Raw genomic sequence first — 21,308 nt, forward strand, 5'->3', positions numbered from 1 at the left:
ACTGGAACTCATTCCTGGGACACAACCAAAACCGCACAAATGCTGCTCGGGGTTTTCTGGCAGGAATCTTTTCAGTCCGCCATGAACTCTCCATCACGTCAGATGACCTCCTCCTTCGAGGGGCGCAAATCGTCATCCCGAATGACCTCCAAGACAGGGTTGTCGCATTCTCCCATCAAGTCGCGCATCAGAAGCAGAGTGTGGTTCCTGCTGCTGCATTCAAAAGTAGACGAAGTCGCACCTCCTCCCTCCCATGCCAAGCATCAGAGGCCCTCCGAGTCTGAACCCCATCTGTTTGGTCCCTCGAGGAGAATCTCAATGGGAGTCTATCAGTATCAACTTCTGCAGTCCAGGAGGGGATGTATCTTTTGTTGGCTATTGACGACTACTCCAGATGCCCCGAGGTGTAGATAGTGACATCCACTTCCGCAGAGGCAGTACTTCCAGCCATTGAAAAAATAATTTGTGATACAAGGTCTCCCTCATTCCGTAAAAAGTGATAACGGCCCGCCATTTCAAGGGAAAGAGTTTCATAAATACCTGGAGCACCTGCAGATTTACCACCACTGCATCATGACCCGCTGGCCCCAGGCGAATGGGGACGTGGAGCGTGGTTCATGAGAATACTAAACAAAACCCTCTACATTGCCAAACTCCCCTGGAAACTGGAGCTCTATCAGTTTTTGAGCAACTACAGACTCACACCACACAAGTCCACGGACGCCCCAGTGTCTGACCTCATGTACAGGCAGTGGCGTACCGAGCAAGGGGGTAAGCAGCCCCCCACAGGCTCTTTTGAGAGCCTGACCAGGACTTTTGTCACTGACACCTCCCCCGTTCGGGACCTAAATGAGGGTGCCCAACAGGAAAGGTGACCCGCTGGGAGGACAATGTAATGTGTGCTGAGCAATTCCTGCTCAGCAGAGCCATTTCCTGGAAGCAGGACAACTTACCCTTTCCAAATGGGAGAAGTGTCCCGCTGCCAGGACAATGTCCCAAAGAGCTCTGTGAGCTAATATGAGCCATTACGCACTGACGGGAGGGAGAGGGGCTATTAGCAGGGACTTTTGTCCCTTTAGAAATGTGCATGGGAGGGAGTGATCAGCAGTGAGAAGGGTGCATAATACTACAGGCTTTATTAAATAATGACTATGGCTTTACCCAAGGGAGATTTGTTAGGCTAACATTAATCTGCATGATGCTATTGTGACTTTGCATGCAGAATGGGAAGAATAAAACTAAAGCCATCCTCTTATTGCTCAATATATTTCTATAATGATGTATATAGTTGTGAGGAGTAAGGGCTGGAAGCGCACAGGAGTCACACATTTTGTCTCTTAATCCTTTTTGGGCTAGTTTTGGTGGCAAAGGCTACAATTCCCAGCAAGCCACGGGAGGTTGGTAGTTCTGTGCACAATCAGGAAGAAGGTCACGTGCACGTTGCCAGCTGCAGTGATTACAAACAGCATAAAGAGCAACGGCGCGTGAAACAGGTGTGGCTTATTACGAATCCAGGAGCGGTTGGCGTGAGGAGCATGTCGGCGAAACGCTGAGGAAACCATGGACGGCGAAGCTCTGCCCTAAAGCTACACGAGGTTTCGAGCGTTCTCTTGCACTGAGTTGCAAGCGGAACTGCGGCAGCATTTTCAGCATGCTACTAATCCTCCGAGGAGTCCCGCTGGGCCCTCGGAGCTCAGATAAGTGCAGAAGGCATTGCGGGGTGGGAGCTTATGATGCATATGTTTTCTCTCGCATGAAGCTGATACTTGGCAATCACGGAAGGGCTGAATTTGGGGATAAAGCAATTGGTTTTGTGTAATAAGACACAAGGACATTACGAACATTTTTGGGGCATATTCTCTCGAATACAGCTCATTAAGGGTGACAAGAGTATTCACTCTCAAGGGGTGATTATGTGTATTAGTTTGTCTGGTTAAACCGCAAGGACATGCATTTATGTGTTTATGCATTGCAGTAGCAAGCTTGCCCTACGGGCCATGTGTTTCGTTCTTTATTGATAGGAAAAGTTCCATTGTCCTGTGTTCATCCCGCTTGCTACTACATGTGCATGTTTTGTGCTCTATGTTTGTTCTGAAGTCAGGGGCATACGTATTAAGGTGTGTCCTGATCTATGTTACTGGGTATTCATGTAGTCAATGTTACAGTGTGTCAGGAACTAGGATATACAGGTATATGAAAGGAAGGGTTTTTCCCCAGTGCTTCCCCCTACCTATCCAACTTAGGTTTTGTCCTAACCCTTTTCCCGGTTTCCCTAACTTCCCCTCCCCATCCACAACCTCTCCCTAACTCCTCTTCCCCCCATTGGCTGCCACGTGGTGTCCTGTGTTACACTTCAGGCACCTGTGCCAACCACGGTGGGAGGGTCGAATTCATTCTGCTTCTGTGGTTCGGGGGAGAGTGTCAATTCTCTCCTCCAAGTAAGTGTGTGTTTTGACAATAGTGTAAAGTTAATTATGAAAGGGTAGTTTCTTATGTTATGTGCTTTGCTTCCAAGGCATTGCTTTAAATAAAGTATTTTTTAAGGAAATGAAATGCAAAGGGAAATCTTAATAAACATCAACTAAACCTGTGAAGATGTGCTCAGTTGCTTAAATTGTCCACATCCCGGTTTCACCATTTAAACAAAGTGTGTGATCCTGGGCAGACCATTTAATCACACTGGGCCTCATTACGGGTCCGGTGGTAACATTACGTGTCCGACAGGTTGCCGCCGGACCCGTAATGATTTGCCGGCACCTGACTGCCCAGTAACACCAGCGGGTTACAACACCGGCGGTGCGGAAAGTCAGCCGCCGGCAATGGTAAATCCCTGTTAATAATGGTGCAGGTGCTTCCGTGAAAACTCTGCGGGTGGGTGCCGTTCCACTCGGCAGGTCTGACCTTCCAGGTAATATGCCGGTCAGGAAACAATGGTGCTGGTAAGCTTACCGGCACCCGTTTTCCAGGCCAGCATAGTTGTAATAAGGCCCACTGTGTCTTATCTGCAGATCTGTGATTCACTTCAGAGCTTATGTTAATGTATCATGCTGTTATTTTTAAAAAGCCTGTTAGGGAGAATTCTCATTTCATGGCTAATTTCCCTTACCTAGTGAGTCCCTCAGCAGCTTTGCTGGATCTCTGGAGTTGTTTCTTTTCCACTTGGTAAGAGTGTGAGCTTTTCACCACTCTTACCTGTATTTTGCTATGTGTTTTACCTGTTTTTGTGATTGTGGGCTCTGGAGAACACCACTTCAGTAGCCCCCTTCTTTGTACGTGTCACACAGCACCTTCTGTGCAGTGGCACAGGGTTGTCGTTCAGAGTTCCCACCGACTCCATTTCTGAGGTGACTACTGTCCCCCAGAAAAGGGTAAAGTTACCATTAACTTTACTTAGTCAAAAGTAACCACAGATCCAGTACACCCCATCTTACATGGAGTACTGGAAGGGTTAACTCTTAACTCTTTATCTGTACCTCCTAGAGCATTGTTTCGCTCTTTTAACATTTAGACATGGCTGGTGGCAGTGGTATCTACCCTAAATTTCTACCGCGGTTATCTTATATAAAAGTGGTAATATTGTAGGGTATTGTGTTAGCCTCAAACTTAAACCTGCTTGACCAAATCCTTTTTCGTTTGGCTCTGGTGCGGTTTATTCGCCATTTCTTTTTGTTAAACTCCTTCTTGTGTTTTAATTTGCGCGGCAAACTAGGTACGCCTTCTTTGTTCACTGTCTTTTGGCAGGTTTCTACCTAGAAGCCCTCCTCAAGGCGCCTCGGTGTCTAGGTGGGCTGAATGTGAGGGAGGGGTGTAGTCACCCCCTGCACAGGGTATCCTAGGAAACCCAAGTCGCACTTTGTCATGATTGGCCAGGGTGGTTGTCAGGGCCGGACAACCCCCCTGCTGGGTAATTGACAGCCAGGCTGTGTGAATGGGGGCTTTTCGCATAAAAGGCAGGTCTCTTGGGCTGGAAGTCTGAGAGTCGCCACTGGAACTACAAGGAACCGACGAGAAGTGGAGGAGAGGTCGACTGCTGCAACTACCCCGTACCGGTGAAGCCCTGCTGCAGTCCTGAGCTATCTACCCTTCAACGACTAAGAGGGAATCCAGTCCGGAGTCTTCTTCCCTTGAGCCTGGTGGGGATAACCAGCTCATCTTCTTCAGTCAAAGGTCGCCTTCGTGGTCAAAATCGCTGCACACTGCTGTAGTGGTCCGGATAGCCACCTGAAGACCCTCTCCTGTTTTTAAGGAGCGCACCTGTTATTCATTGTCGCTGCTGCAGGCCTCATCCCTGTGTGGTGCGGACCCCCTCATCGACCTTCTTCGTGCTGAAGCTGCAGGAAAGCGTGGGTCTGCGGGAAACCAACAGGAACAACTGCCGTGGCACCAGCTTCGTTCTTTGAGAAAGGTACTGTGTCCTGTTTGAGGAATTTTGGGTGAAATCCCTATTTCTCTACTTTAAGGCTCGTCCTTACTTTTCTCTCCTTCTTATAAATTTTGCTTCCGAACATTGACAATATCAAAGTACTCTTGGCAACGTTGAATCTCGAACTGTCCGACTGTGTGATCCTCGACAACAGGCACCAAGTGTCACTTGACTTCGGCTCCGGCCCTTTGACTCTATGTGTTCTGAGATTCTGTCTGTCTAACCAACATATTGCCTGTGATTTTTGCCCCCAACTCTCTCTGGGTATCTCGGGTGCTAAGTGTGTTTTTACCCCGGTAGCATTTCTTACCGCGGATGCGCGTTTATCTAGTAGACCGAACTGTCAAAAGTGATCGCAATTGTATTCACGGTAACGTGTTCTGTTTCGTAACACCGGTTCATTCAAACACAGGGTACTTACCTCGAATAATACTGTACAAAGGGAATTGGTTATTGTTAGGCAGAAACCTGTGCAGTTCCCTTGGGGAACACTGCAAAAGATTTAAGACTACAGGTAGAGCAGTAAACCCCTTTGGTAGCAGTCTGTACCACCCAGATTTACCTGGTAGCTGTGGCTGAGCAGTCAGACTTCTCTCAAGAAGAGTTAGGCAGTATGTAAAGTATACACAATATGTACCAAAACACAATAGCACAAGCAAACACTGACCAGAGCTTGGTTTCAAAAGTATATAGTTATTTATTTAAAATACACATAAGTTAAAAACACTCTAGCAAAAATATAGTAAAAGTACTTCAACACAGTTATAATGAAAGTAGATTCAATCCTTTCTCCTATCTAGACAACTCTAGGTAAAACACCACTTAATTAAAACAGAGGTGAGTGCTTAACGTTAGATGACACTCTAGTAGTTTCCAAGAAAGGGAGAGAAAAAGTAGAAATGGGTTAGACACACCACTCTAAGGTCCAGAGCACTTGCAATAGGCTTACAGAAGAATAAAGTCACAGGTGAGCAAAAGTCACTAGGCAGGGCCCACTCTTAGAGTAGCCGGAGCGAAAATGTGCCCAAGATCACACTGTTAGTTAGAGATTCAAAGTCTTGCAAAGAGTCAAAAAGAGGTTAGAGTGGCTCAGAAAGTTTAGCCAAAGTGTCCCAGGCACTCCCAGGTTCGAAAGCCGGGGACTAAATCTACCCCGTACAGTCGGTAGCAAGGGAAGCCAGGCAGAACACAGTACCTTAAGCGGAAAGGATCCTCCAGCGGTGGCAGTTGTTCCAGGCAGTGGCAGCAGGGCTCGACGTCGGTCAGGGGAGAAGAAGTTCTCGCTGAAGAGCAGAAGAAGAGGGTCGTTGCACTGCCCGGGAAGAAACCAGCCGCGGAGTCCTCCGGTTAAAGGGTTGGTGCCGACTTTCGCGGTATGGGGGTAAAGTGTGGTATTCCGGTTGCCGGGGTGCTTGGCACAGGCAAGGCGGCCACGAGATACCTCAAAGAACGGAAAGAAGGCGAAAACTGGTTGTCCCCACCAGTCAAGGGAAGGAGCCACTCCGTTAAGAGTTCTCCTCGGTCGTCGGGAAAAAGTGGTGAGACGGTTCAGCAGGGCTCCACCGGGTGGTGTCGTCGAAGCAGGTCGGCTCAGCTCTTCCCTCGTCGGATTCTTGGTCCTGTGGCGACTTCCGAAGTCCCAGTCCCCAAAGCCCTGCTTTTATGCAGCAAACCCCCATTCACCCAGCCTAGCTGTCACTCAACCATGCTAAGTGGTGAGCCGGGCGGCTCACCACTTGGGCCAATCAGGACGGAGTGCGACTTGAGTTACCAAGGTAACTCAGTCCAGGGTGCCTAAATCCCCCTCCACCCCTCCTAAGTACCCCAGACAGAGTGGCACCACTTTGGAGGGCTTCTGTGGAGAAGCCCGCCAAAAGTGGAACAAAGGGCTCCACTTTGGGTCAGAGTTACAGAGGCGAACACCAACGCCATTTTAGAGTCAAGTTTTGGCAAAAAGTCCCAACCGGAGTTATAAAAATAAATATATAAACCGGTGGTATGTTTAAGGCTACCGTAAATAAATAATTAAATGTGTTAGCCTAAAACAATGGGAAATCCCATAGGGAAATATTCGCGGTCGAATATAAAAAGTAGTTTCCACTGCCACCAGCCAAAACTCGATCAGGGGGGACGGAGACGTGCCCCCTCGACTAACAGACCCTGGGGCAATCGAATTGCCCCAGCCAGTACGTCCACAATATGATGGTTTGTACTGGTTCTGTTCAGGATTCAAGACTAGCAAAGTCTTTGGTGACTTTACATGCCCTGGGAGACAGTAGTCAGTCCCAGGGTATGGAGTCTATGTTGGGGAGTCCCTAGGACACCCCTGGGTCACGGCACAGAGGGTGCTGTGTGACCCACATCACAAAAATACATGAGGCCCTATGGAGTAAAAGACCCCATAGCCCATTCAACACAAGGTTTAACCAAGAAAACACACTTCAACATGTCCAAGAGTGAGGGTAAAAGAGTCTCACTCTTGGCAGGAGAAAAAAATTAAACCCCAGAAATCCAGCAAAGCTGCTGGGGGACTCACTAGGTAGGGAAATTCAGCCTAAACAGAGAATTCTCCCTAACACTCGCCCCCCCCAGACTAAGGGACAGGAGGATTTAATCCACTCCTGGATGAACCTCATACCTCTAGTCGATGATATACATCCTAGAGAGTCCATCAGCATTTTGATGGTGACACCCTGACCTGTGCTCAATGGTGAACTCAAAGGTTTTCTTTTGTAAGCTAACGGACCTACAGACCCTTTGAGGAACATCAGTCTTTTTGTTATAGGGGATCTGGTTGACCAGTCCCTCAGAAGTTGGTACAACTTCTGAACCTATGTTAGGCTTTTTCAAGGGGTCCTTATAAAGGATTCCCTTAGATCTAGAGGGGCCTCCAAGGTTCCTCACCACCTCTCTTGTGGGAGCAGGTTGGGTCTTAGGCCTCTTGGTTGGAGGGGTTGGGGTTAGGCAATGTACCTGCTTCCCCTTCCTCTTAGATCTACCCTTACCTATTTTAGGAGTTCCCCCCCTAATATTAGGATTTGAGTTGGGGTCTTCAGTAGAAGGTCCAACAGTCTGAAGGTTTTTGGCCTTAGACTTTTCTTTTCTGGTTTTCCACCAGCACTGAGAATTACCAGTTCTCTCGGGTCCAGATAGGGGCCTAGTTGGTCTATCCACCTCTTCCTCAGAAGCAGGGGGAGTCAGAGACTCTGAGACTAGGGGAACAATGATGGAGCTTGGTTGGGGCTCCCATGTTCCTAGCATACTATCCGGAAAGGTGCCTGGGTCAGAGGTCAACTTACTAAACCCAGGGCTTGTAGTGGGGTTCTCAGTAGAGGGTCCCACAGGCTTAGAAGGGTCCTTCAAGGTAGCCTTTCTAGCCAATTTGGTTAAGTTCTGCTTCTCCATACTGGGAGGCCTGGGGGTATGTGACACTACTCCTAGAGTTCTTAGGTCATTCCCTAACAGGACCTTCCCAGGTACCTCAGCCTGAACACTGACAGGGATCCTTACTGTCATGTTGTTACATTGAATGAGGGCTGGTAGAATAGGAACCATTTGGACAGGGCCTCCAGACATCCTAGTGGGACCTTTGGGTGCTTTGGCCACATCTTCAGGTTGAAAGAAGCTTTCATCCACTACTGTTCTGCTGGCCCCAGTGTCTCTCCTGGCAGGAGTATCCTGGCCATTGACAAGAACACTGTCCACATAATACACCTTAGAGTTAACAGGTAGGGAGTTATACACAACCCTATTCTGGGGACTAACCAGACCCATAGGCTCTAAGTTTACAGTTGCTTGAAGACCCAAGGGTTCTTCAGCAAAGAGTTCAAAGTGGGCACTAGCCATCTGTACTTCATCCTCAGGAGTGAAGGCTAAGGAGACTGTGCTGATCCCTGCAGGTTTACCCTTGCACTTGGGATCTCCTTTGATATGGTCAGTACCCTGACAGACATAGCATTGTCCAAATGCTCTATGGAAGGGTGGCTTGTTCTGACCTCCTTCTGGCTTGTGGCCAGAAGGTACAGTAGCCTGACTAGGTTTCCCATGTGGCTTACCCTGGTTATTTTGTGGTTTGGGGCCCTCTTTGGGATAGGAATTATTAGAATTCTCTTTGGAGTCTTTTTTAGGCTGTTTCTCCCCATCCTTCTTCTGAGTTACCCCAGAATCCTTGTGAGTGGCCCTGTTGGCAACCCACAAGTCAGCAGCCTTAGCTAGTTTCCGGGAATCTAATTCCTTGGAATCAGCCAAGTGTTGTCTGAGCTCAGGAGAGCAGGCATCATAAATAGTCTCCAACATAAACAAATTCTTCATACCTTCATAAGTGTTCACCTTGTAACCCTTAATCCATCCCTCTAAGTTTTTCAAACATTCACTCACCCAGGTAGCCCAAGGGGTACCATCATGCTTTTTGAGGCTCCTAAACCTCTTAAGATACTGGGAAGGGGTCTTCCCAAACCTAGCTATCAAAGCTAGTTTCACACATTCATAGTCCTTCCTATCCTCCTCCCCCATCTCCATTACCACATCAGTGGCAACAGGGGGAAGCCTAGAGAACAACCAGGTGAGTAAGTCATTTCCTGTGATGTTCTGGAGCCCATGATTATATTCAAACAGAGACAACCAATCCAACACATCCAACTTAGGCTCATACATACCAACCAATTCTTTAGGCATCCGGGGTCTTTTAGGACTGGAACTTCTAGAGGAGCCAGAGAGAGAAACATTCTCAACAGATAATTTCTTCATTTCTAAGTCATACTTGAGCTCCATTTCCCTTAGCCTTAGTTCTTTGTCAGTTTGAGCATTAAGTTTCTTATACTCCAATTCTAGCTTCATTTTCTCCAGTTCAAAGTACTGAGGACTAAATGTGGGACCTGGTAAAGGTCCAGTAGGTACAGCAGGTAGAGCAGGCAGAGGCCTAGGGGGGACAGTTACAACAGCCTCACCCTCCTCTTCTGACTCTTCCTCAGAAACATCAACATTTTGCTCCATGTTAACTTCAACACTGTCATCTACAGTTGCTGGAGTGGTAGGTTCCTCTGAACCATCACCCAGACTTTGGTTAGCTAACAATCTTTCAATCAGCTCCATTTTCTTGCCCTTAGTCAGGAGATCCTTATGTTTACAGAGCACTCTTAAACAATCAGCAGTTTTGGCTGCAAGGGACTCTTGACTATAGCTTTCTATAACTGACATGTTAGAGGTTTTACTTTTTCAGTGCTAAGCTTTGTGGTTAGTTGCACTAAGGTATCTAAAGCACAATAAAATGTATACTCAATACAAATCCCACCGCTGTACACCAGTGTTAGGCAGAAACCTGTGCAGTTCCCTTGGGGAACACTGCAAAAGATTTAAGACTACAGGTAGAGCAGTAAACCCCTTTGGTAGCAGTCTGTACCACCCAGATTTACCTGGTAGCTGTGGCTGAGCAGTCAGACTTCTCTCAAGAAGAGTTAGGCAGTATGTAAAGTATACACAATATGTACCAAAACACAATAGCACAAGCAAACACTGACCAGAGCTTGGTTTCAAAAGTATATAGTTATTTATTTAAAATACACATAAGTTAAAAACACTCTAGCAAAAATATAGTAAAAGTACTTCAACACAGTTATAATGAAAGTAGATTCAATCCTTTCTCCTATCTAGACAACTCTAGGTAAAACACCACTTAATTAAAACAGAGGTGAGTGCTTAACGTTAGATGACACTCTAGTAGTTTCCAAGAAAGGGAGAGAAAAAGTAGAAATGGGTTAGACACACCACTCTAAGGTCCAGAGCACTTGCAATAGGCTTACAGAAGAATAAAGTCACAGGTGAGCAAAAGTCACTAGGCAGGGCCCACTCTTAGAGTAGCCGGAGCGAAAATGTGCCCAAGATCACACTGTTAGTTAGAGATTCAAAGTCTTGCAAAGAGTCAAAAAGAGGTTAGAGTGGCTCAGAAAGTTTAGCCAAAGTGTCCCAGGCACTCCCAGGTTCGAAAGCCGGGGACTAAATCTACCCCGTACAGTCGGTAGCAAGGGAAGCCAGGCAGAACACAGTACCTTAAGCGGAAAGGATCCTCCAGCGGTGGCAGTTGTTCCAGGCAGTGGCAGCAGGGCTCGACGTCGGTCAGGGGAGAAGAAGTTCTCGCTGAAGAGCAGAAGAAGAGGGTCGTTGCACTGCCCGGGAAGAAACCAGCCGCGGAGTCCTCCGGTTAAAGGGTTGGTGCCGACTTTCGCGGTATGGGGGTAAAGTGTGGTATTCCGGTTGCCGGGGTGCTTGGCACAGGCAAGGCGGCCACGAGATACCTCAAAGAACGGAAAGAAGGCGAAAACTGGTTGTCCCCACCAGTCAAGGGAAGGAGCCACTCCGTTAAGAGTTCTCCTCGGTCGTCGGGAAAAAGTGGTGAGACGGTTCAGCAGGGCTCCACCGGGTGGTGTCGTCGAAGCAGGTCGGCTCAGCTCTTCCCTCGTCGGATTCTTGGTCCTGTGGCGACTTCCGAAGTCCCAGTCCCCAAAGCCCTGCTTTTATGCAGCAAACCCCCATTCACCCAGCCTAGCTGTCACTCAACCATGCTAAGTGGTGAGCCGGGCGGCTCACCACTTGGGCCAATCAGGACGGAGTGCGACTTGAGTTACCAAGGTAACTCAGTCCAGGGTGCCTAAATCCCCCTCCACCCCTCCTAAGTACCCCAGACAGAGTGGCACCACTTTGGAGGGCTTCTGTGGAGAAGCCCGCCAAAAGTGGAACAAAGGGCTCCACTTTGGGTCAGAGTTACAGAGGCGAACACCAACGCCATTTTAGAGTCAAGTTTTGGCAAAAAGTCCCAACCGGAGTTATAAAAATAAATATATAAACCGGTGGTATGTTTAAGGCTACCGTAAATAAATAATTAAATGTGTTAGCCTAAAACAATGGGAAATCCCATAGGGAAATATTCGCGGTCGAATATAAAAAGTAGTTTCCACTGCCACCAGCCAAAACTCGATCAGGGGGGACGGAGACGTGCCCCCTCGACTAACAGACCCTGGGGCAATCGAATTGCCCCAGCCAGTACGTCCACAATATGATGGTTTGTACTGGTTCTGTTCAGGATTCAAGACTAGCAAAGTCTTTGGTGACTTTACATGCCCTGGGAGACAGTAGTCAGTCCCAGGGTATGGAGTCTATGTTGGGGAGTCCCTAGGACACCCCTGGGTCACGGCACAGAGGGTGCTGTGTGACCCACATCACAAAAATACATGAGGCCCTATGGAGTAAAAGACCCCATAGCCCATTCAACACAAGGTTTAACCAAGAAAACACACTTCAACATGTCCAAGAGTGAGGGTAAAAGAGTCTCACTCTTGGCAGGAGAAAAAAATTAAACCCCAGAAATCCAGCAAAGCTGCTGGGGGACTCACTAGGTAGGGAAATTCAGCCTAAACAGAGAATTCTCCCTAACAGTTATTTGTAGTATATTTTACGTGTGGTTTTTAAATTCACAGATGTGTCGTGTTAATAACAAACGGTTTAAAAATAAATGTACTTATATTTTTTACCTGAAACCTTGAGTCGGTGTTTGCTTGAGTCACAGTAATTGTGGTCCCTTTGTGCAATCTGTGCTACTGCTCATATACTCTTGAGATAAGCCTGGCTGCTCCGCTACTGCTACCACTATAACTTAGTAGTACCGGCTTGTACCAAAGGTAAAACTTGTATTACCACCTGTAGTCTTAATTGTGTGTAGTGGTCCCTAAGGGCACTGCACAGGATTCTGCCTAACACCGGTATAGAGTTGTTCCATAAATAACAATAGTGCAACACGACTTGGCTTACTTATGGCTACTTATTCCAAAGTCACTTCCCTTGTGCATCCAAGTATCAAAGACTGATGATGCGCCTTGCCATGTCCATTTCTGTGGAAGTCTTTTCTGTTGGTACAATCCATATGCAAATTAGGAGGTCTGTACGTATTTTGCCCCCAAAGTGCCTGGACAGTACTCTAATAGATGAGTTCCCTGCATCTGTAATGATTCTGCCATTTTATTTATTTGTGTACGTGTTAAAATGCCATCTATCACTAATGTTACCAAAAAAATTGATTGGGGTGGGCAGTTTGTGGGCGCGAATGAGAGCATATGGAATTGCAGCGCACTGCATTTGGGGGAAAGTAGCAGGACTTTTATCGTGGCTCATCACCCCACTCTTGCAATGCTGGATCCTCCCCAGAGCCATACGCATCAGAGCCAATGCACGCATGAGTAATCAAAGACATGCAAAAGCATCACACCTCTGTGTGGGGGATCACGTTTTGGTTCTCAACAACCTAAACAGAGCGAAGCTGACACTCCCAATTGATGACGCACCATGGAAAGTGGAGGACAAACGGAACCCTGGCGGGGCCCAGACCCCCTCTCCTGGAATTTGTCAAGGTTCAAGAAGCTGCGTGGCAAGTGTAGTCTGATAAACCTGGCAGAGGAGAGAATGCCCTGTGGGGTATCTGGACTTCTGAAGATGAAGAAACCCTCTCCAAGAGGAACCAGAGACTGACAGAGGACGAAGTAGAAAAGGTCCGTCCCACACTATTGTCAGCCCGGCATCATGAGAGGTAACCCATACGCGCTGCATCGCCAGTTAGTGAGACTCAGAGACTTAGGACCTCACCATGAGTTGGGAGGTATCCCTACTGGGTTACCGCCCACCCGTCTGGCGGTATTTCCGTTGGATCACAGGTTGAACGCTAAACGTTGCTCCCCATTCCCAATTGGGTCCATGGACCCAATGGGGATTTTTCGGCACAATTGTCGTGCAGTAATACCGCCGGGTGTAATTGGCATTTTCCCGGCGTGGTTAACCCCAGCTCTGAGCTGGGAGTAAACACGCTGGACACGAGATTAGGCAGAGCGGTAAATGCGGCGGTAACTCCTTTACCGTACCGGCCAACTTGTGATGAGGCCCTATGCCTGTTCGTGAGAAGTTATTAATAGGTGCCCTTTTTACAGTTTATTAGATATTTTGTTTGATGGAAAAGGAATTTTATGTTCCGGGGCTGTACCCGGTCCCTCCAGAGCACTGCTGCCGCGTCAGGAATAAAAGAAGGGTGCTTAGGGTTTCAGGTGATTATGGAGCATGGGCACGCCATGCATACCTCTGTCTCGTGGTCTCCTCTGTTGTACGAAGGGGGGGGGGCCTTCTCCCCCATAGAACATTGTAGTCCGGGATTGCCCCGTTATTAGCCAGGACTACAAGTCCCATAAGGTAATGTTAGGAAAAATACAGGGCTAGAACGGGGGCACTGTTGTATCGAGTCCTCGATGGCCGTGGTGGCACACCGAGGACTAGATAAAACAGCCATGTTAGCACGCATGCACACTTGCCGCCCCCCCCTTGTCTCCCCTAGCTTTGTCCTGTCCTTTTCCCCTGCCTCCCTCTCCCCTTCACTCATCTTCTCATGCCAGCCCGCTTCCTCTGCACGCGAGCGCTCTATATATAATATAACACGGATCCGACCCCCTGCCCCCGCCCCATCCCGTGCGGCGGTGCTGTGTTACCCCCTCCCCCCGTTCTCACACAGCAGCACTGCCTGGAAGCCACTCTCTCCCCCTGCCGCAGCCTGTGCCGCCCGTCGCCATAGCAACGCTCGTCTTGCTGACTCACACACAGCCTCCTTCCCGAAAGCGGCTACTGTTATCGCCATGGCAACTTCTCACCACAGAAAGGATTCCGAGCAGCGGCCACTGTTATCGCCATGGCAACCGTGGTGCGAGTGTGTGCGCGAGCGGCAGCCCGTCAGGGCCCCGCGTGGTTTCTGTGGCCGCCGGCGCAGGATGCGCGTCAGCACGTTCCTGGCTCCTGCGTCATCAGCGTGTGGGCCGCCACGTGGCCGGGTCAGCCCACCACTGTAAGACCAGGGGTTTCCCGAGCATCTCCGCCCACGCCTCCAAGTGATTGGCTACAGGAAGACTATTAGCGGCCAATCACATGGCGCGGTGCCGGTGAAGACCACTGCCCTAGAGACAGAATTAATCTGACGGCATTGATTGACCGAGCTCTTTCGGTCCAAACGGGGAGCCTGCTGCGTTAATGCTCTGATTACTTACCGGTAATCTTCATTACTCCTAGTCCTACTCTTCCTCTTCACAGTACTTACTTCATCAGGCCCCTGCCTCCGACACAGAACCTTCTTCTATTTCTTTAAATTCCTATAACTCCTCCCCCACATCCACGTCACTCAGTTTCATATTACCAAACCAAAGCATGGGACCTTCCCCACAGGGAGGGTGAGGAGGGTCGTCAGTACTGTGACAAGGAAGAGTAGGACTAGGAGTAATGAAGATTACCAGTAAGTACTCAGCGCATTACCTCCACGTCCACTCTTCCTCGTCCCAGTACTTACTTCATGGGGTATACCAAAGCAGCAACGGGGAAAAGGACCCAATGAGACACAGAGCTAAAGACAGTGCAGCAAACACACCCACAATAACTCTTAATTCATATCCCTACAGATAAAACTCCAACCACGAAGGAACCAACCCCCCGAGTGGGAGAAACTCAATCCATAGCCGTTGATGAAAATCCCTAGACCAGCCAAGGCAGCAGCCATACAAATCTCTTGCATAGAAAACCCTCCTTGCCTCGGCCCAGGAAGCCGCCAAACCCCTGGCGGACCGCCCCTGATCGTGCGCAGGCACAGGCAAGCCAAAAGCCACATAGGCCCTGGAGATCACAACCCGGAACCATCAGAAAATGGAAACCACAGATGTGTTATGCCCAGCCCCAGCCGGACCACAAGCAATCAGAAGACTATCAGATTGGTGAAAAAAAGCAAACCTAGCCAAATACTCCAACACGTCCCGCCAGACATAATGTTAAGCCAAGCCACCTCCTCATGCATACTCGGATCATGAAAGAAGTCAGGGAGAACCAGATCCTGAGAGGTGTGAAAACCGAGATACAACTTAAGGGAGGAACTTCGGACCACACCTCAGCAGCACCGAGTCTGGCAGCACTCTCAGGAAAGGAGGGTGACATAAGAGAGCCTCAATCTCCCCAAGCCTACGGGCAGAAGCGAGGGCAATAAGAAAAGCAGATTTCAGTGCAAGATGTTTGATATCAATCTCGGAAAAGGGCTCAAAAGGAGGCCCTTGAAGGAACCGTTATACAAGAGGGAGATCCCAAGGGGGAAGCCCTTTATCAGCATAAGGACGGGAAGAAGAAAAAGCCTGGAGCAACTTCCCCACCAACACCTCCCCATCCAAGTGACCATCAGAGTCCCCCAAAATCAATTTCATGGATGCCCACTGAGAGTGAAGACTGGGAAAAAAAAACTGCCAGGCCCCTGTCAAAAGCCCTTCTGGAGGAATCAAAGGATAGCAGAGGCCAGAACGCAGGGGAGGGATCCCAGACCGCCCATAGCAGTCTCGGAAATGGCCCAAATGCCTGCCGAACACCTTCAGAGTGGAGGGTCTAAGAGCATCCATAATGTACTCAACTACAGGATCTGAGAACCCCTGAGATATCAACCTAGACCGAGCAATAGCCACACTGCCCATTGCATCCAGTGGAATTCCAACCGCAGATCCCCTTGAAGGGGACACGGCCACCTCGGAACCAGCCAAGGTTCCTAGGACCGAAGCTCCAACAGAGAGGGGAGCCAGCTCCGGCGGGACCAGAACTGAGCTAACAACAACACAGTCACCCTGGACACTCTGATGCGCCAAACCACCCGGGGCAGAAGGGGAATAGGCGGAAAGGCATAAAGGAAAACCCCAAGGCCACTGTACAGAGAGGGCGTCCATCCCCCAATCCCACCGGCCTGAAACCGAGAGCAGAAGAGGGGATGCAAACAGGTCTAGAACTGGGGACCCTAATCTGACACAGGTCACCGCAAAGACCTGGGCCAACAGGACCAGTTCCGCCGAGGAGTGAAAACCGGCGTCTGAGAAGATCCGCTTGAACATTGTCCACCCTTCTGATACGTGAGGCCACCAGAGACACCAGATGAGATTTCTCCCAGGTGCCTATCAGTGCTGCCAGAGCATTCAAGGAGCGGCCGGAACCCCTTTTGCAGTTGACATATGCCAAAGCCGTCGTATTGTCCAATCGGATCAAAACTGACGACCGTCCAGCAACTCCTTGTAGTACACCAGAGCTTGGACAATGGCACAACTCTTGCCAATTGGATGATCGCTGGCTCTCCCCAGATCCCACAACCCTTGAGCTGAGAGGACCCCCAATGTAGACCCTTTCTGCCGGCGTCGGCAGTAAGAGTGGCCACAGGAGGATGGACCATGCACACCTCAGTATGTAGACCTGAAACCCCCCGCCACCACAGCAGGGAGACTCGCAGTGCTGGGGACACTGAAAATACAACTACGAAAGCCGAGACGTCGGAAGCCAGTGGAAGAGAGTATAAGACACCAGGGGACGTAACCGAAGACGGGCTCAAGGAACCGGAAAACACGCAAGACGCCACGTGCCCCGTAACTTCAGCAACAGGCGAGCCGAGACACACTGCCTTCTGAGAACCCAGCCCAAACCAGCCAGCAAGCGCCCCCCCCCTGCACAACATCCAGAGTACGCTCTCCCCAGACGTCCGGACAAGCAGTGCAGGGTCTTGAGACCCATAAGCAGTTGACACATCCTAGAAGGCATAGGGACCAGGAACACCCGCAAGTAGAAAACTTGACCCTGAACAGGGAGAGGAATGGGCAAGACGGTAACCCACAACAATCGTTCGGAGAGAACTGATCCCATGGCCAACTACTTGGACCGTGAGCTGGGTACCAAAGTCCTAACCATGCAAACCTGGACAGGAGGAGACAGGAACTGCAACTGATACCCCCTTCCGGAAGGAGCCCATTACCCAGGAAGCCGAACCCCACCGGTCCCATACACCTCCGAGAAGATAGAGACGAGGAGCCAGGGAAAACTGCCAGTCACTGCACTTGCACCAGAGGAAAATCACAGGACGTTGAAGCATGCCTGCGCCACAATATAACAGCATGCTTGTCAGCCCACAAAAAGATCCCACTTATCAAAAGGAAGATACAGGACAGCCTAGAAGTCCAGCAGACCATGGCCCCCCCAGCCGACAGAGGAGCCACCAGGCTGGCATCAAAAGGGCAGAGTACTGGCACAAAGCGGGGCAAAGCAATCCAACCCGGATAGCAGACATGAAAGGCAGCCCCCACCTGGGGTATTCCTACACTGGAAAAACCCACTGAAGTGACATCCCCCTCCACCGACACCAGGGGCTCTGAGAACCCCCCTAAGCACAGACATGTGCCACCATGTGCCATATCACTTCCCAAAAGTCTGAGAGGAGGCGTGAAAGCAACACGTCGGCACCGGAGGACCTAGGCCCTAAAAGAAGAGATACTGGGAACCCTCTCTGAATGGCCATTACTTCCATTATGCATTTTCTATAATTCCATACCGGACAAGGGAAAAGAAAATCATCTCCTTTGACCTTCCCTCGTGCAGTTCAGAGGAAGAGGATAGGACAAGGAGTCTGCGTCCATAGCTAGCACAGACCCAAATACACCACTAACTCGCCACATTGCTGAGAGGTGGCTTGAGCCCTGCATCCAGTAGCTGGTAGCCCCAAGCTCTAAATCGTTCCAATGCATTGGTCTAGGAAGGATGAAGGGCCGAGTCAGCACCGCAGAGACTCGAACCCGAAGTGTAGACTATGCCAGGCCGGTACTCTTCCGGCCACTTACAGACACGTCCAAATTTACACCGTTTTCACAAGCTGCACGCCAAGAATGCAGCCAACATCCGGTGCATCCTGGGCTGCGTGTGTCTGAGGAGTGGGTGGTATGTGACATGCCTGTGACAGAACAGAGCCCCCGCACTTTCAAAGACTCTCTGCCACTGTCACCCCACGACAAGAAGCAGAGAGGCCTCACAACAAAAGGGAAGACTTAGCCCATACTGCCAAGTGCTTGCCATCATTTCCAACAAAGATGTGTACACAAAGCACGAGGAAACAGCATGTTGAAGGAGTCAAGATGGCCATACCAGCAGGAGAGGGGAAAAATAACAAGCACAGTCCTACCCTCTCCTTACCTTCCCCCAGAGAATGCAGCTAACATTCGGTGCATCCTGTGCTGTGTGTGTCTGAGGAGCGGGTGGTATGTGACATGCCTGCGACAGAACAGAGCCCCCGCACTTTCAAAGACTCTCTGCCACTGTCACCCCACGACAAGAAGCAGAGAGGCCACACAACAAAAGGGAAGGCTAGCCCATACTGCCAAATGCTTGCCATCATTTCCAATAAAGATGTGTACACAGAGCACGAGAAAAAGGCCTGTCGAATCAAGATGGCCAAAACAGGAGGAGAGGGGAAAAAACATCAAGCCCAGTCCTCCCCTCTCCTTACCTTCCCCGGGCCATGCAGGACCCGGGACACAATGCTCACGCTGCAGTCCGGAGCCCAGCAAAGAACCGAGCGAGCAATCCCGCTGAACTGTGACCCCAAGACCCGCAGGTGGCCCAGGAGCAGCGCTGCACCTGAGGGAGCCGAGGGCCCCACCACACAGCCCCCCCCAAGGGGCCAGCAATCGGTGCTCCCCAGTGCCCCGCACTGGTAAAAAAAAGTCCAACCTGCCGGAGGCAGGAAAAATGAAACTGAGTGACGTGGATGTGGGGGAGGAGTTATAGGAATTTAAAGAAATAGAAGAAGGCCCTGTGTCGGAGGCAGGGGCCTCATGAAGTAAGTACTGGGACGAGGAAGAGTGGACGTGGAGGTAATGTGCTTCTCGGAATACAGCGCTCTGTAGGAGGCAGAAATAAGGCTGCCGCCAGGGACTAGGATTGCTGCTGTAACAAAAACAGAATACTTTTTTTTCAAAAACACACTGGACACACACACAACACTATCATGTCTGTGTGTGTCCAGTGCAGGTTTCGCAAAACTTGTCACATGAGTGCTAGCTCTGCTGTATCATACAGCACAGCTAGCACTCACGTGACACATATTTTGCAGATACAGGACTACCTACAACAGCTGTGGTATCTCTTAGGACAGTGGAGCTATCTCTGGGTGCAAAGTTCATGCAGATTTAGCCATCAAAAACCGCTAGCTTTGTGCTTTAAAATATGTGGGCTGAACATTTGGGCGTGGCCTTGCAAAAATGTGGGCAGGGCATTCCGGTGACATAGGTTTCCGGGTTTTTCATTTTGAAAAGTAGCCAGGCCTGGTCTCTCCTCACCCAATGGCGGCCCAGGGCTTGCCTCATGCCAGGCCTGCTCACTCCTCACCCAGTGCCGGCCCAGGGCACGCCCCATGCCAGGTGTGCAGACTCCTCATCCAGTACCAGCGTAGGGCTCGCGCCAGGCGTGGCTCTCCAGTGCCCGGCCCAGGGCTTGCCCCATGCCTTCCTATACCCAGTCCAGACCATACGAGGTTACCACCACCCGAGACCCTGCTGCCTCCAAGTCTTCCTAGACCCAGTCCAAACCATATGAGGTTACCACCATCCAAGACTATTCTGCCCCCAAGCCCTCCTAGAGCCAGTCCAAACCATTTGAGGTTACCACCACCAGAGACCCTACTGCCTCTGAGTCTTCCTAGAGCTAGAGCCAGTCCAAACCATATGAGGTTACCACCACCCGAGACCCTTCGGCCTCTGTGTCTTCCTAGACCCTGTTCAAACCATGAGGTTACCAACACCCAAGACCCTTCTGCCTCAGAGTCTGCCTAGACCCAGTCCAAACCATATGAGGTTACCACCACCCGAGACCCTACTGCCCCCGAGTTTTCCTACACCCAGTCCAAACCATATGAGGTTACCACCACTCAAGACCCTTCTGCCCCCAAGCCTTCCTAGACCCAGTCCAAACCATATGAGCTTACCACCACCGAGACCCTTCTGACCCAGAGTCTTCGTACACCCAGTCCAAACCATATGAGGTTACCACCACTCGAGACCCTTCTGCCTACAAGTCTTCCTAGAGCCAGTCTGAACCACATGAGGTTACCACCACCCGAGCCCCTACTGCCTCAGAGTCTTCCTAGACCCGGTCCAAACCATATGTTACCACCACCAGAGACCCTTCTGCCTCTGAGTCTTCCTAGACCCAGTCCAAACCATATGAGGTTACCACCACCCAAGACCCTTCTGCCCTAGAGCCTTCCTAGACCCAGACCAAAGCATATAAGGTTACTACCAGCCAAGACCCTTCTGCCCCGTGTCTTCCTACACCCAGTCCAAACCATATGAGGTTACCACCACCCGCAACCCTTCTGCCCCGAGTCTTCCTACACCCAGTCCAAACAATATGAAGTTACCACCACCTGATACCCTTCTGCCTCAGAATCTTTCTAGAGCCAGTCCAAACTATATGAGGATACCACAACAGAGACCCTTCTGCCTCCAAGTCTTCATAGACCCAGTCCAAACCATATGAGGTGCCCACCACCCGAGACCCTTCTGCCCCTGAGTCTTCCTAGAGCCAGTCCAAACCAAATGAGGTTACCACCACCCAATACCCTTCTGCCTCCAAGTCTTCCTAGACCCAGTCCAAACCATTAGAGGTTACCACCACCCGAGACTCTTCTGCCTCTGAGCCTTCCTAGACCCAGTCCAAACCATATGAGGTGCCTACCACCAGAGAACTTTCTGCCTCTGAGTCTTCCGAGACCCAGTCCGAATCATATGAATTTACCACCATCCGAGACCCTTCTGCCTCTGAGTCTTCCTAGACACAGCCCAAACCATATGAGGTTACCACCACCCGAGAGCCTTCTGCCCCCGGGCCTTCCTAGACCCAGTCCAAAGCATATAAGGTTACTACCAGCCAAGACCCTTCTGCCCCAAGTCTTTCTACACCCAGTCCAAACCATATGTGGTGCCCACCACCCAAGACCCTTCTGCCCCCGAGCCTTCATAGACCCAGTCCAAAGCATATAAGG

General features: G+C 50.1%; 1 long non-coding RNA gene across 1 annotated transcript in view; it reads right to left on the reverse strand.

The window, feature by feature from the left end:
* LOC138581994 (uncharacterized) overlaps positions 1-14,190 on the reverse strand; it is a 56,747-nt gene extending 42,557 nt beyond the window's left edge. The window contains exon 1 of the long non-coding RNA XR_011304925.1: positions 14,045-14,190. This is a non-coding gene — a long non-coding RNA (uncharacterized lncRNA). The remainder of the gene's footprint in view (positions 1-14,044) is intronic.
* Positions 14,191-21,308: the final 7,118 nt, after the last annotated feature.

The sequence above is a fragment of the Ambystoma mexicanum genome, chromosome 3q (assembly GCF_040938575.1).
Source record: "Ambystoma mexicanum isolate Mex_15411 chromosome 3q, UKY_AmexF1_1, whole genome shotgun sequence".
Taxonomy (NCBI): domain Eukaryota; kingdom Metazoa; phylum Chordata; class Amphibia; order Caudata; family Ambystomatidae; genus Ambystoma; species Ambystoma mexicanum.